This window comes from Camellia sinensis, chromosome 9 (assembly GCF_055761805.1).
Source record: "Camellia sinensis isolate YWXY chromosome 9, ASM5576180v1, whole genome shotgun sequence".
Taxonomy (NCBI): domain Eukaryota; kingdom Viridiplantae; phylum Streptophyta; class Magnoliopsida; order Ericales; family Theaceae; genus Camellia; species Camellia sinensis.
This window is the reverse complement of record NC_138969.1, coordinates 74184859-74200142: the sequence shown is the minus strand read 5'-3', so window position 1 is coordinate 74200142 and position 15284 is coordinate 74184859. Positions and strand designations below refer to the sequence as shown.

Here is a 15284-nt window from a genome sequence, read left to right as displayed (position 1 = left end):
AAAAAAATGCCAAAAACATGCTGGAATGGAGCATACACATGCTAGAATGAGAGGCATGAAGCATGAAGCATGTTAGGCCAATAAGTAGGATTGCACTACAAGTGTAAGATGCAAGAAACCAATGACCAAACCAACCAAAAATAGAGTTATGGTAGGTCCAAAAAGTCACAAAAAACATGCTTGGACTAAGCTTCAAAAGGGAGAAACACATGCTCATGTATTAGGCCACCAATACTAGTAAACAAGAATACAAGGAGAGGGGACCACCCTCTCCTATTTTGAATCCCAAAACCCACTTTCTACCACTGAAATTCCTCTGGAATTCAGTGGTCAAAAGGCCAAGAAAAGGTGATCTCAAAGGTTTTAAAACATGGCTCAAAGCAAAGCAAAATAAGCCACAAAAGGGGGTCGACCACCCCTAACTCAAACAAGGCCTCAAACAACCATTTTTAACACTTAAAAACAAAGGCTTTTGTAGTTGAAATCTAGGCCTAAAACAACATGCAAAGGTGGCCAAACACTTGATCAAAATAAAGCTTAAAAGGGACAAGTGTCTCACCCTTGAAGAACAACAACAAGATAGCAACTTCAGCAACAATTCTGAGCCAAAACCAAGTCTAAGACCTCAAAACAACCTCCAAGGGACCTCAGCTCCAAAATGAAGGTGTTTGAGTAGGTGTTTGTGTGCAAAAGTGTGAAGAAACAACACTTTAGGGCTCAATATAGCACAATATATAGAGAGAGGGTGAGAATTCTAGAGAGAGGGAGATTTTAACTCTAAAAAATCTGAACCCCTCTCAAGGGGGAGGAGGCTCCCCTTATATAGGCCAAGCAAGCCAAAAGGCTTGCTCAATTCCTCCATACACGTGTATGGAGGATGAGTTCAGTGAGCCACAACTGGCTCAAAAGATCTACAAATATCTAAAAAGGAGAAAAAGTGACTGCCGGCCAGTTAAATGGTCGGCCGGTCACTGCCCCTAGCCGGCCGGCCACTTACAGTGGCCTACAAGGGAGAAAAGTGGTCGGCAAGTGCCACAAGTGGTCGGCAAGGCTCTCCTCTCCCCAAGGCAAGAGGCAACAAGGGTTGGCACAAAAAACAAGGCCAAAACACAAAGCGTTAAGAGGCTCAAAGACAAGGCACTTAGCCGAGACCTTCGGGCACTCGAAACAAGCAAAAACATGCGCAATCATCGCGTGCACAAATGATGACGTCTGAGTCTTAAGGTCGGTCAAAAATGGGGTGTCTACAGTGTCATTCTCAAGAAAGTCAATGTATAGCTGTCTCCATTCCTCATTGCTTAAGGAATAAGCTTCTTCTTCTTTAGGATAGGATTGGCACTTTGCACATTTCCTCTACAACTCAGTGCTTTCCTTTTCCATTTCTGGCCAGTAATAGCCTTGTCTTTCTATCCGTCGGTATAGACTACATCTCCATCTCCACAGAATTTAGCATGGATTTGCTTAATTCTGTAAGTTGTCACTTCCCTACCGACGCATCTTGTTAACAAATTGTTGGGACCACGAAAGTATAACTCTCATTTGAGGAGAAGGAATGGTGCAAGTTCTACTGGTCTGATAGCTCATTAGTTTGTTTTCAGCTGTTGAATCATGTCTTTTTTCCACCCCTTAGCATCTTGCTCTGTATGTTCCTCAGCTAATACTGTTAGTGTTGTTCTTTTCTCGATGATGATGGCTACAATATCACCTGGTATATCCACATTTGCCCCCAGTGTAGCCAGGGCATCAGGAAAACAATTGTGTATTCGAGGGGTATGCTGGATCTGGACATCATTAAACTAAGTAATTAACTTCTAAACTATAGTATGGCATGGGGCCAAAAGAGCATCCTTCAGTGCAAAATCACCAAGTGTTTGCTTCATGACTAGCTTAGAGTCCCCCCAAATTTTTAACTTGCGGAGGCCATTCTTTTGGGTAACAATTAGGCCCAATATCAATGCCTCATACTTAGTTTCATTATTTGAACATTCAAAGTCAAGCTTATATGATAAGTAGAACTTCTCTCCATCTTATCTTGTCAGTGTTATGTCAGTACCACCTTTTCCAGCCCCGGAGGCTCCATCAAATTTCAAGTCCCAATAAATCTCAACTGCTACTGCTATGACATGAGCCCTGCCAGGTAGAGATACCTTCGCAGGTTCATGTTCACCGGATGGAAACTATGCTAGCAGATTTACAAGTGCTTGGCTCTTGATAGCCTTTGGCGTAATACACGTGATGTTGTACTCTACCAAGGCCAACAACCATCTCGCCATTCTTCTAGTTAGAGCAAGCTTGCTCAGTAAGTACCAAACTAGATCACTTCTGGTCATAACCTGGATCAGATGTGCCAAAAAATAATGGAGTAACTTTTGCGCTGTGAAGATTAAGGCTAAACAATGCCTTTCAATCGGGGTATACCGTTCGGCACCATTGACGTTCCGATTGATGTAATAAATTGGCTTTTTAGCGCCATCTATGTCTTGGACATATAAAGCTCGAATGGACCGAGGTGTGGAGGTAAAATAAAGTAGCAAAGGCTTTCCAAGTTGTGGGGCAATCATGGTAAATGGCGAGGTAAGTGCTTTCTTCACCACATCAAAAGCCTGTTGGTGTTCTTGCAACCATTCGAACTTGTGATTTCCTTCCAGCAGTGTCCCAAAGGAAAAGGTTATTTCAGCAAGGGCTGGAATAAGCCTCTTGAGGTACGACACTTTGCCTAGGAATTTCTTCAAGGCCTTTTGAGAGTGTGGCGGTGGCATATCTACGATTGACTTAATTTTATCCTCATCTTCGTCAATCCCATGTTGGTGCACTAGGAAGGCAAGGAACTTTCCTATAGTAACTTCAAAGGCACACTTAAAAGGGTTCAACATTAAGTAGAATTTTTGACAGTGCTGAAAAACTTTTTCCAAGATGCAGAGGTGTTGGTCCGCCTCGATAGACTTTACCACTAGATCTTCCACATACACTTCCACTTCATGATGTAGCATATCGTGGCAAGGTGCAGTCATAGGCCGTTGGTAGATTGCCCCCGTATTTTTCAAACTGAAGGGCATCACTGTGTAGAAAAAATTTCCTAAGGGCATTCTGAATGCTGTATTTTCTGCGTCTTCTGGTGCCATCTTCATCTATTATAGCCAATGAATCTATTCATAAACTAGAACATTTGATGGCTTGCAGTGGAGTCGACAAGGGTGTTGACATGGGGCAACGGAAACTCGTCCTTGGGATAGGCCTTGTTCAGGTCGCAAAAGTCCACACAAATCCTGATCTGGCTGTTCTTCTTCTTCACAAGCACAATATTTGCTAACCAAGTTGGATACTGTGTGGGCTTAATAAACTTATCCCTTTGCAACTTCTTTACCTCTTCCTTAATCTTTACTTCAATGTTAGGATGGTTTTTTCTAGCATGCTGCTTTACTGGCCTGGAGTTAAGAATGGTGTCAAGGTGATGGGTAAAGAGTGATGGGTCGAAGTTAGGCATCTCATCATATGTCCAAGCAAAGACATCACTATACTGCTTTAGTAGTGCTACCAACTCTGCCTTAGTTGCTGGAGCCATTGTATTACTAATAAACATAGGCTTGCTTTGCCCTAGTAAGTCGCTGAGGTTGACCTCAATAAGTACCTCTTGTTGTGGCTTAGGCCTATCTTGCATGCACTCAGGAGCTATTTTAGGTGCCTTAACTAACCTTTCTTCAGACGATTCAGCGTCACATTTATTCATCTCGAGGCCATCCTCCCAAGGTATGAAGTCTAGCCCCAAAGATCGTCACAAGTAGTAAACTGTCTTGCCACCCTCGAGCACTTTAACAATCTTTGGCGAGGGACTTATGGACTTGCTACTCCTCTTGTGCCCAGTGCTTGCTGGAGATGCCTCCGCATCTTGAATGTCTTCCCATCTTTGCAACTTTACCCCTACAACTTTGCTAGTCCTTGGGTTTTCATCAGTTGACAGCTCAGCAAAGAAAATTGCATCAGAGTAGTGTGCCTCCTACTCCAAACAACTTTTTAGATGCATTTATGGTCACTGTTCTCTTGCCAATTTTGCCTTCACACATTGGTGATCACTTGATGAGATGTCACCATATCTGTAACACCCCAGAGACAATTCCTAATGAACAATTAAAAGAACATGCTCCATACATCCAAACAACATAATTCCATTCCAATGTTTCTCTTCTCATCGAACCATAGATTCAATTTACAAAATTACAAGATACAGCTTTCAGTTCAATGAGTTAGAGAAAATTTCAAAATAAATACATTGTCCTATGAGTTTACTGATTACATTGTGCCATTTAATACAAAAGACATAAAATTTCAAAAAAAAAAAAATTAATAAAGTAAAAAAAAAGAAAAAATTAAGAAATAAGTTCAACAATTACATTAAAATTTCTAAGTTCTAAAAAATTTAGGTCTTTTAAAAGAGATAATCATCTTCTTCTTCATTGACGGGGTTGTGACCCTTCATGTCCTGAAAATGTTAGTAAATAGGAATGAGTAATTGCCCAATAGAGAATATATTTAACCGTGTATATGAATAGTTGATTTAACTTCGCCAGGGTTGTGAACAACTCCGCCAGTCCCAAGCCCGGGTTAAGGAGGAGGGTTGTGTGTTAGGTAGCTGACAACCAACACATAAAAAAGCCGCTAGGGTCCCTTATGACAATGAATCCTACTTTGAATTGTTTAAATTCTAGGTCGTTCCCCTCAAGTGACGCATTGTGCCTGCCTCCGGGTGTTTCGAAAAGTAAGCAAGGGACGCCACATCGATGCTTGGGTGCGGCGAAAAATGGGCAAAGGTTCTCGCATTTTTCTGAACGACCAAGGGTAAGGAAGCTAATCGAAGACTATAGGTTTAGGGTAGCCACTTGGAATATAGGAACCTTAACTGGTAAGACGATAGAGTTGGTAGATGTTATGATTAGGAGGAGGGTTAGTATTGCTTGCATACAAGAAACAAAATGGACGGGTGAGAAAGCTAGGAAAATTGAGGATACCAGTTTTAGACTGTATTATAGTGGTAAGGATATACGCAGGAATGGGGTAGGAATCTTAATTGCTAAGGGTCTTGTGGAGAATATAATGGCGGTTATTAGGAAAGGGGATAGGATTATGTCAGTTAAACTAGTTATTGGAGAGAATATAGTGAACGTTATTAGTGCATACGCCCCTCAAGTAGGATTAGATAATCAAACTAAGAGGGATTTTTGGGAGCAAATGGATAAGATCTTATAGGAGATACCTGTAGGAGAGAACCTGGTTAAATGTGGAGATTTTAATAGCCATGTAGGCATAGATAAACTAGGCTATGAAAGGGTGCATGGTGGATACGGTTTTGGTGATAGAAATGAGGCTGGAGAGAGTATCTTAGATTTTGTGTTGGCTTTTGACCTGGTGGTGGCCAATACTATGTATAAGAAGAGGGAGGAGCATTTGATAACCTTTGAGAGTAGGCCAGTTAAAAGCCAAATAGATTACTTCTTAGTGAGAAAAGTGGACTGCCTAAAATGCAATGATTGTAAGGTGATTCTTGGAGAAAGCCTGACCTCTCAACATAGGATTTTGGTACTAGACTTATGTTTTAGAGGACAATACTAAGCTAGAAAGGATGGTGGGCATCGTAGGACGACATGGTGGGACCTAAAAGGGGACAAATTAGAAATATTTAAGAATAGAATGGATAAGGAAGGTATTTGGGACTTGGAAGATGATGCTAACATTTTATGGAACTCGATGGCCAATTGTATGAGGAGAATCTCAATGGAAGTGCTTGGAGAGTTGAAAGGAACGAGACCCAGCTCTAGGAAACCTTGGTGGTGGAGGGAAGAGGTTCAAGTGGTAGTTAAGGGGAAAAAAAAAAGAGTGTTTTAAAAAGTGGCAAAATGATAGAATTGAGGAAAAAGAGCTAAGTTGAAAGCTTATGATGACCTATACACTAGACTAGATAGTAAGGAGTGAGAGAAGAGGGTATACAAACTTGCTAAAATACGGGAGAGGAAAACAAGAGATTTTAATCAAGTTAAGTGCATCAAGAGTGAGGATTCTAAGGTATTGGTGAGGGATGAAGAGATTAAGGAAAGATGGAAGAACTATTTTGAGAAACTATTAAATAAGGAACATGGAGGTACGACAATAAGGGAATAAATAGCCAGTATTACGATAAACCAAGACTATAGGTTCTATTGCAAGATTAGGAACTTTGAAGTGGAGATTGCACTTAAGAAGATGAAATCAAATAAGGCTTTAGGACTAGATGATATCCCTATTGAATTGGATAAAAAGGGAGTTGCTTGGTTGACTAGGTTGTATAGCAAAATTTTGTTGACTAGGAACATGCCAAATAAATGGAAGAAGAGTCTTTTAGTACCAATCTATAAGAATAAAGGAGATGTCTAGAATTGCAACAACTATAAAGGAATCAAGCTAACGTGTCATATAATGAAAGTATGGGAGAGGGTGATAGAACGCCGATTGTGAGATATAACAGAGGTGCCAGAGAATCAATTTGGGTTTATGCCTGGCAAGTCAACAATGGAAGCGATCTATCTTTTGAGGAAAGTAATAGAAAAGTATAGAGAAAAGAAAAGAGACATTCATATGGTATTTATCGACCTTGAGGAAGCATATGATAGAGTGCTCTGAGATATAATATGGTGGGTGTTAGCGAAGAAAGGGGTGACAAAAGGTTACATTGATGTGATTAGGGACATGTATGAAGGTGTGGTGACCACTATTAGATCGCTTGCTGGAGAGACAAATGAATTTCCTATCATTGTAGGGTTACACTAAGGATCTACCTTAAGTCCTTATTTTTTGCTTTAGTTATGGATGAGTTGGCGAGAAATATTCAGGATGACGTGCCATGGTGTATGCTTTTTGTAGACGATATAGTGCTAGTGGATAAGACTAGAGAAGGAGTTAATACAAAGTTGTAGATTTGGAGAAAAACTCTTGAATCTAAAGAATTCCGGATAAGCAGGACTAAGACAGAGTACATGGAGTGTAAATTTGGTAGTAGTAACAATGAAAACAAAGGAGAAGTGAAGATTGAGAACCAAGAACTGCTTAAGAGTGAACATTTTCGTTATTTAAGGTCGATTATCACAACAGTAGGGGGGCTTCATACAGATGTAGCCCATAGGATTAAGGTGGGATGGTATAAGTGGAGAAGTGCGCCTGGAGTACTATGCGATAAACGAATACCCACTAGAGTTAAATGTAAGTTCTATTGAATGGCTATTAGACCAACGATGTTGTATGGGACGGAGTGCTGGGCAACCAAGAAACAACATGTAGATAAGATAAGTGTGGCTGAGATGAGAATGCTAAGGTGTATGTGTGGCAAGACTAGACAAGACATAATTAGGAATGGGTGTATTTGGGAATGGGTAGGAGTAGTACCGATAAAGGATAAGTTGAGAGAGAATCGATTAAGATGGTTTGGTCATATTCAACGGAGACCAACAAAGGCAGTAGTGAAGAGATGCGATGTTGTAACGGTAGATGGAAGTGTTAGGGGACGGGGTAGGCCTACTTAATTTGACTAACGAAGTGGCCTTTGATAGGGCCGCGTGGAGAAGAAGGATTCATGTAACCGACCCTATTTGATCAGATTTAAGGCTTGGTTTGGTTTGATTTGGTTATATGAATATTTGATTTAAAATATGCGTGATCTCTATCAATACCCATGAATTTTCTTGTTTCAAATTTTATAACACAACACATAATTTAACATTTAATCTCCACATTTTTCCATCCCCATATAGATGGCTAGTGGACACCTTAAACCTTCCACTTTTGTCGTCCTCACACGAACCGACAAGTGGACACCTCATAACATTCCCACATTCATTGTCCTCACATGATCGGGCAAGTGGGCACCTCAACACATCCCCACATTCGTCATCCTTACATGAACCGGGCAGTGGGCACCTCAACACATTCCAAAATAATAATATATATAAACACATCACAGGGGATCAAAAGGACCCACCAATTTTACTCATCAATTATCCATTAAGTCAAATTCAAAGAACAACCTTTAGGGTTACACATTAAATTTTGGGGCTTTTCCTTCCAAGTATTAATTTCTCTTAATTCATGTCTATTTACTCAATATTCCAAAAGAGGTTATCCAACCCATCATCAATTTCACACAAAACACATCATCAACACAAAATCTAAATGTATATATATATGTACATCATCCTTCTCAATAGTCACACACACCTTAAGATTCATACGTACTTAAACCAAAGTATAAATATACAAGGGTAAAGATATTCCTACCTCAAAAGTTGCAAGAAGAGAGATGAAGATCCACACAATAAACTTCCGAAATAACACAATTCAATTAGTTCAAAACGTAGCTCTTGGCGTGAATAACAACTTTAATGAAGAGTCAAAGATTGATTCTTGCTCTCACTATATGAAATCTAGGGTTTTTAAGCTAGGGTTTTGGAAAGAGGGCTGCTAGAGAGAGAAAGAATATGAAAAAATGAGCTGGAAAAATGGGTTTGGTTCATTCTTAACTCTACTGTCCTAAACAGACTGCTCGAGCAAAGTGCCAAAATACAAAGAGACCGCTCAAGCAAACTTTCCACCGCCCGAGTGGTAAATGCATGGTCTTAGAAGTTTTACAAAGCTATAGTGAAAATACTAGGAGCTTGAATTTTACGCTCGAGCAACCTTTCCTTCGCTCGAGCGGTCTCGCCTGCAAACATGCGAGATACTGGGAGCTGCAAATCTAAGCTCGAGCGACCAAATGGCCACTCGAGCGGTCACTCAAAATCAAATATTACAATATCAGTGCATCCAAGCTCTGTCAAGTATCATATGGTAATTTGTATCTCCCTCAATTACATGGAACTTAATTGTGGAGCGGATCTCGCCAACTGCTGAATCCACTACAACATATCCCTTAGTGACTTTTTTGTCACCTCCAAAACCTGTCACAGTAATGGGTTGGCGAACCATCCTGAACTTTGGAACACCAACCTTCACAAAGGTGTCGGTAGTCATGATGTTTATGGATGCCCTCTTCCCCCGGGATGGGGTCAAGGAAAGCACACTTAAACTCTACATCATTTATGTAAGACGTGACAAAGATAGGGCGGTTTTGGAGGAATGGGTACGCTCTATCTGCCTTTGAAAAAGTAATGGCCCTATAGTCTTCCTGGATTCACTGAGGCTTATACCCCATGGCCTCAATAACTTTGGCATGATACACTTCAGAGATGTTGATGAGGGCCTTTGTTGCTTCCAACCTGGCGGCTTGGCTTAGCCCCAGCTAGTTAAACAAGATGTGAAACTTGGTAGAGTTTTGCAAGGCATGTGCATGGGTATCCTTTACAAGTTTTCCCTCTGCAGGTACTGCTTCAGGAAGTTGGCCCACTATAATTTCTTCCAACTCATCGTAGTAGGATGCCGCATGCACTTGATCGTGCACAGGCCAAAGGTACCCAATCATAGGTACATTCTTCCCTTCCTTCTTGTTATTAGGATAAGGGTCTTTCCTTACATCACAATTACCTGCATCTTTAAACTTCAACTCGTTTGCAGCAAATTTATTCTTGAAGATACTTTTCAAAGTCCAATGGTCCCTAGTAGGGTGTCTGGTGGCTCTGTGATATATAGAATAGTCTGGGCTCTCTTTGTCTTTCTTGGTCAGGGAAACATCAACTGGTGGTAAGGTGAGTTCACCATCGGCTACCTACTCTTTGACCAAGGTTTTGACATTCTCATGGCTGCAAGGATAGGGGTTTCTATCCTCATAACTCTTTCTCTTCGGAGATAACAATGCCTTTTCTTGCGAGCGGCTCCCTCCTAGGGAGGTTACTACCACAACTCTGTTATTGCTAGAGTAGTGGTGACTTTCAGGAGATTTGTGTAAGGGGCTCGTGGTGCTAAGGTTTTGAGCTGCTTTAATCAAGGTTGAAAAAGTAGGTAGATTATGGTTTACCAAGAAAAGTTTGCAGTCGCATATGGCACCCTCCATACATATGTTGACTAAATGAGTCGCATCCACTGGTTTATGGTAGTCAATGACTTTGTCTTGGAACCGTTTGACATAGTCTAGTATATATTCGCCTTCTTTTTGGGCATCTTGCCTAAGTGTGAGGGTTGTGACTTTTTCTTGGACTTGGAAGAACTTCGTGTGAAACTTGTTCACCATTTTCTTCCAACTCTTGATCGAGTTGGGGGAGTTTATGTACCAACTGTAGGCTTTTTTAGTGAGTGATTTGGAAAACTCCCGAAGGCGTAAAGGGTGGTTACTACCACAGACACTGAGGGTTTCAATGAACCTCCCCACATGTTCTCTAGCGTTACCTTGCTCCCTATCAAACTTCATAAACTTAGGTATTGTATACCTAGCTGGATATTGCATGGCCAGTATTTCTTGAGGATATGGGGGCTTAACATCTGGATTTGAGAGAGATGGCTGCTAATTCTTGCTGCGCTCTTGCTTGAGCATAGCCTAGACATCGGTTAGAGTGACAAAGTGAGTGGGCTGGCAAGGACTAGTCTACTCCTGGGTAGCTGAACTAGTAGTCATTCCATTCGCCTGAGGTACCGTCGGAGACACATAGATCGGAGACTAATTCTCAAGGAGAGGGTTAGGTACTGGATTTGGGATTGCTACAGGCGGAGATACCTATACTAGAGCTGCCATGGATGCCATGGCCCTAATAGCTTCGGTGAGAGTTTGCAAAGCTGTCAGGATCTCTCTCTACGTATCCCGAATGGACTACAGTGCTTTGACTGCAACACTGTGGTTGTGGTCCTCAGCGTGTGCTGCTCTGCCATTAGAAGAACTTTGCAGTCGTGGTTGCAGCTGAACTTCATCTTCTGCCATTTTTTTCGATGAAGTGTGCAACCCACTGATAGTATAGATCATCAACAAAGTAGCCTCCCCAGCGAAGTCACCAAAAATGTAAGGGGGGTTCAAGGTAAACAGTGATTAAGAGAGTGATTAGAAAGGCAAAACTATGTTAATGGTCCAACAAGGTTGGAATGGCTGGAGAAATGAGTCAACAAAAATCTGGGAAAATTAGAGAATGAGTAATTGACTAAGGGTGGAGCAAGTGGTTCAAGGAGAAGAGAATGACAGTGCACGGATGGGCAACATCTCCCAAAATCTCTAAAAATATTCCTCTTGGACCTTGGGAAATGGGTCCTATTTTTAGGCTTTTATTTGGCACCAATAGGATACCAAGTGGTCAAATAAAGTGAGGACATGTGTCTCTAAGAATCACATGGAATATTCTGCCTTAGACTACAAGGCGAAGGTGCCATGTGTCCCTCTGCATGTACTATGTGCTATTTATTTGGTACAGATGCCTTAGCAAGTGCACTTGTAGCAAGAGTGTTTGCTAGTGCAACTTGCCTTCTTAGCTTGAACCTCAATAAGTGTACTTACGACTGTAATGTTTGCCACTGCACTTGCCTTCTCAGTTCAGTTTAGCCAAGACATGCATTCTCAATACTTCATAGCCTGCTATCAACCATGTTTTGTGTTGACCTCAGTGAAGCCTACACCCTTAGCCACCTAACCACAAACTCCCCAGCTTCTTATATCAGCCATGCTGTGCCTTAGTACCAAGCCTAAGGGGGCTTCCTTGTTCTTGTCTGTGCAACCAAGGTAAGTCCATGACCTAGGTAAATGGAAAATGAGTCCTTTACTCTTGGGTTTCCTTGCTCCCATCATCGTGATGTCACCACGGTATACTAGTATTTCTGGGCCTGCTATTAGCTCCAACCAATAAGCTTTGGGGCCTGCTATCAATGCCAAGTTAGTAAGCTTCGAGGCCTGCTATCAACGCTGATCGAATGATGAATTTAGGGGCTTGTTATCAGCGCCAAGCATTAGCCTCTATTTGTGGAGGGAAAGTTTGTCTCAAAGGTTACTGTCACCTTGGTGGAGTCTTCCCTTACTGCTGAAAATTCTACATTTAGCAACGTTTAAAAAAAGCCACTATAGGTGTAAAAAATTCTTCTAATTGTTTTTTGTAATGGTTAGTACCAAACGCCGAAGACACGGTTGTCGCTATAGCGTTATGGCGCTTTAAAAACGTTGGTAGATTAGTATAGGTGACATTTTTAAAAACACCGCTAAATGTGGTGAATAATGTTAAAATGGCGTTATGCTAGTATTTAGCGACGTTTTAAAAACGTTGTGATATCTTTTTTCCTATTTTAAAAATATGACCGTTGGCACTATAGTGGCATTTGAAGAAATTTCATTATTGCTTCTTCTTTTTCTTCTTCTTATTATTATTATTTTTTAATTCTATTAGATTTAACTAAAAAAATGCTTGTAATATGGATAAAGCTGAAAAATGACAATAATATAGATAAAGCTTTGTTGCTATTTCAATATATTGACTAAATTTAGGCAAGCATTGCATGATTATTCTAAACCAAAATCATGCAACAAAACGAAAAAATAAAAGAAAACCTGTCAAATAACACATTTAACTAGACAAGTAGAAAAATATGATTTTAACAAAACTTCTACATCAATTTTTTACAATCTTGGTTAGCATAGTAATAAGCAAATAAAAATTTCCAGACTACCCAGCATTAACTTAGTTATGGACAAAGACTTCAAGCATTTTTTACTTTGAACATTTATAAAATCAAGAGAAGAGCTTTAGAAACAACAACCATAACAATAAAAACAAAAACAAAAAAACCTATATCTCAACAAAACATTAAAGACTGAATTTTAGAGCTCCACAAAACATCCATGCAAATAATGCCCATAAGCACCTGCAGGGAATGATAAATCGGGCACATGAACTATTATTAACAGACTCATGTATTTGTTCACAACTACTCATCTTCACCGCATAAAAAGGAATAAGACTTATAATCAAGTTTAAGAAAGGGAAAATGTAAATAGCCACATCCTGCAAGGCATGTATGGATGCACAACATAAGAATAATTATAAAGTTTAATAAAGGGAAAATGTAAAACTATTACGAGAACCCAATGATGGGAAGGTTACAAATTTCCAAAACTTTACATAGGATATATGACAATAGAACTCCATTGGCTGAAATTAAAAAAATGTAAACCATGAAACAAACAAACTTGTAGGCTAAAAGGGAGTATATTACTGGAATCACAATAAGAGGCAGTTTACGAATTGCAAAGAAGATAGGTTAATATAAGCCATGATAGCCATGCTTTAACTTTCAATATTCCTTTCTCAATTCTACTAAAATTAATATTGTTTTCCGAGGAGATATAACCACCCACCAAATATAGAAAAGAATTTATACAGATGTGTAATGAAGCAATGAAAAAAGAAAATCTTGTCAAAATGGTTATGATATTGAAGTAAAGGAAAGGACCCAGACAATAGAACCCTGTTTAAACAGAGGTAGTCATGCATTCCACATAAAAAGAAAATCCAACTAAGTGCACTGCATAAAAATCGCACTTTTTGACAACAAAAAATGCAAGTGTAGAATCATCAAATGAAACAAGAAATTAAGAACAAGACCAAACAACAAAAGCTTTAAAAGTGTAATTGAAATATATTAAGGTTTATTTTTGTAAAATTCAATCACCAAGAAGTTTACAACAATAGCATTACACAAATTGTTCATAAACTAATAGAGATGCCATATAAGGGAGGAGTTCAATAATAATACTAGTTCTAAACCGAAAGTAAGCTAGTCTACAAAAATGACAAAATGAGGCAGCAAAAATTCACCTATATATGAGTTGTCAGAAGTATTGATAACAATCTGATCACCAGTTAAGACAAGTGGTCGTACCTACCCCCCCCCCCCCCCAAAAAAAATGGTAAATAGAAAGAACTAATACAATAGAAGTCAAAGAAAAATAACAATATGTACAATTCTATAATAAGCATCACACACGATATCATGTCCAGAATGTACACACTGTCATGGAAGTTGACAAGTTGCTTTGGAAGCAAATAAATAACCTACAACTTACTAATACTGATGAGCCTATTTTAAAAGTCATAATCTCAATTTATCATAAAAAGACTTGAAGTTTTGTTGAATATGTGGAGCATCATTTGGTATGCATGCATACAGTAATGAAATAAACGAAAAACTAAACATGTGCATATAGTAATGTTAACAAATAATATTCGAACTCCTCACTAACCTTGTTAGTTGTTCTTTCTTCTTCTTCTTCTTTTTCTTTGAAAGGTGAACCTACATTTAATAAGAACAAGTATTTTAATTAATAAGGTTTGTATTGTCAAAAAGGCTTTGGTTAAATGATTGCTCACCTCTTGGGATAAAAATGTATGAGATTGTTGTTGATGTGGCATTGGCCGAACAGTGGGATAACTACTAAGTGACTCCACAACCTATCATTCAATAAGAGGCTTAAGTTGTATAGTAGCTCTGGGCAATTTAAAGTAATAACTAGTTAAAATAGTTGAAATACCTGCTTATGTAATGGGCTTGAGGGTGCAATAGATGGTGCAACGGGCACGCCCGCAGCTTGCAATTGAGATTCCAAAAAGTCAATTCATGACTGAAAATCTGTATGTATAGTATGAATTTGTTTCTCCATTACGTCATTCATCTTTGACTCTAACTGCATTTGATACCATTGAAGTTTCTCTTGAACTTATTCTTGAGCTCGAGTTTGGAAGATATGATTCTGCTCTTGTGACTGTCCATATCTACCTCCAAAATTATCAGTGGATGATGGTCCCAATCCAAATGTCCGAACACAACCAAGTCGTTCCGGGCCCATAACTTGTGTGAAGATTTACTCATGTAATACTATAGGGTCAGTAGAAGATCCCTCCATGTGCTCCGTCAAATTATTCATTTGAGTCTGCAGTTTTGAATTCAATAATTAGCTTCCAATATGAATCATATCTGTAGACGCGCCCGCGAGGGACCCCGCTACAGCTCGGACTCGATTTGTGTCACGGTCCTTAATCTGAACCAAAGAGTCCAAATCCGGCAAATCGTTTTTGAGAAAACAGATTTTTAGAAAAGAAATGCCAAACATGGACTGCTTCGCCAGATACAGAGTCGCCACCTAAATATTTTTTAAGGGGGAATTTAGGAAACCCTGACTCGGTGCCAAAGGCCACGTGTCCGTCATCACCAAAGTTGCCTCGGCTCGAGAACTTGGGTACGATTGGGGAAGGTCACTTCGTGAGCACCCTCGCTCGCCCGATCAAAGATCGGCCTCTACTAACCATGATATCTAGTTTTGAAAACTTTATGTGTTCTTATTCCGGTTATTAACCAAGATTTACTATATGATG

The 15284-nt window shown here is 39.7% G+C and overlaps 1 long non-coding RNA gene across 1 annotated transcript; it reads right to left on the bottom strand.

Annotated features, from left to right (window-relative positions):
- Nucleotides 1-12492: 12492 nt before the first annotated feature.
- On the bottom strand, nt 12493-14970 carry LOC145799124 (uncharacterized). The gene is made up of 4 exons (XR_014341142.1): nt 14444-14970; nt 14283-14363; nt 14156-14205; nt 12493-12777 (listed from the first exon to the last, which is right to left on the bottom strand). It is a non-coding gene; the product is annotated as an uncharacterized LOC145799124 (long non-coding RNA).
- Nucleotides 14971-15284: the final 314 nt, after the last annotated feature.